Here is a 1648-nt window from a genome sequence, read left to right on the forward strand (position 1 = left end):
TGCACCTACACAAAATAAACACAATCATTCCCTATTGCTAAAACCATAGGGAACCTCTGAATCGGAGGCTGGGAATTGCCAGCGGGCTTTTCACACTACATATTCTTACCTTTTCATGCTATATATTCTTACCTTTCACACTGTATGCCCATGTCACCAAAGAAAAATGGGTAAACAAAGTCTTTAAACTGTAATCATAGAAACTAAGAATGATATATAAACTGAATTTGCCAAACACTCGGAATCCCTCTGTGTCTTTTTCTCTCACTGTCTTTTGCTTTGTCCCTCTATTGTCTCTGTCCTTCTGAGCCTCTCTGTCTGTCTCTCTGCCTTTGAAAGGAGACCACACTCTGTCTATGGAGCATTACCCCTTCTCTAATAAACTTTCTTTTTGACTCTAACTCTGGCGTGTGTTTAAATTTTTTCTTGCACTCAGCCAAGAACTCTCTCTCTCGGTACAGGACTTAAGCTCCCCACGCTCAGGGAAATTTGCCCTGTCCTGCATCATTAAGAGAGAGGAGTTTAGGTGTTTTTATGTCAGGGGAAAGGAAAATGGGAGGGCTGTTTTGGAAAACTCAAGCTGCAAGCAAAATTCCTCTAATGATCAGCATGTCCTATGTAAGACGAAGCAGGCGCCATCGCAGGCTGTTACCATCGTCCTGGATTCTTGTGATCTCCCAGGAAGGAAATCAAGAAGGATGGCCACAAGAAAGTTCAGGCAAGAGGCAAAGGTTTATTAAGCTTGTGCACAAGGGAACCAACACCGAGAAAGGAAAGGTTCAGGTGGCCCCATGAGAGAAGTTGGGGCAGGGTTGTTAAGGGAGCTAGGTGGGGTAAAAGCTATGTCTAGGCATATGAAAGTGGAGGTTTCTTGGCACCTGCACAGTGCAACCACATGCTTCTTCATGTGTCACATGTCTCATTAGCATGGTACATCTCCACCCTTGGGACTGATTTTTAGTATTTAAATTGGGAAAAGGTCACCTTAGGACATCCTTGGGCCTTACTGCTAGCAAGGCAATAGGAAAAGTCCCTTGTCAATAGGGAAAGTCCCTTGTTACCTGTATGCCTCCCCAGGCTCCTTGATGCAGTAGGGGGCACCTTAGGGCAGACATTCTTGTGAAACTTAAAAGGCTCCGGCAGCTGACCTTTCTGACTAACTCAAAAGCAGGCAGTTGCACTCGCTCTCAGCTTGAATAAGGAGTCAGAGAGACTGAACATTTCTCTCTGTTACAAAATCAGCCTCTAATTTTTTATTCATGACATGCCGCATAGTTTAGTTATTTTGTTTGTCTGTCTCCCCACACTGCTAATATATGTTCCAAGAGAGCAGGAATACACACACATACACATGCACAATCCCAGTACAGACTAAGCTACTCAATAGATATTCGTTGAGTACACATATGAACTTAAAAAAGCTAACATTATTGAGTGCTTATTCTGTAACAAACATTGTTCCAGGTGCCTTTCATTAATTCATTTAAACTGTAAGAACCCTATGAGGCATGAGCTTTTTTATTTATTTTATTTTTTATTTTTTGTTTTTTTTTTTTGAGGTGAAAGCAACTGGAAAAGATTAGAAAGGTGGTAAAGAGATTTAAAGCTGGGCCAAAATTATGGAGAACTATAAATTTAGTCTTAATTG

This window comes from Pteropus vampyrus, unplaced genomic scaffold (assembly GCF_000151845.1).
Source record: "Pteropus vampyrus isolate Shadow unplaced genomic scaffold, Pvam_2.0 Scaffold428, whole genome shotgun sequence".
In the NCBI taxonomy this organism is placed as follows: domain Eukaryota; kingdom Metazoa; phylum Chordata; class Mammalia; order Chiroptera; family Pteropodidae; genus Pteropus; species Pteropus vampyrus.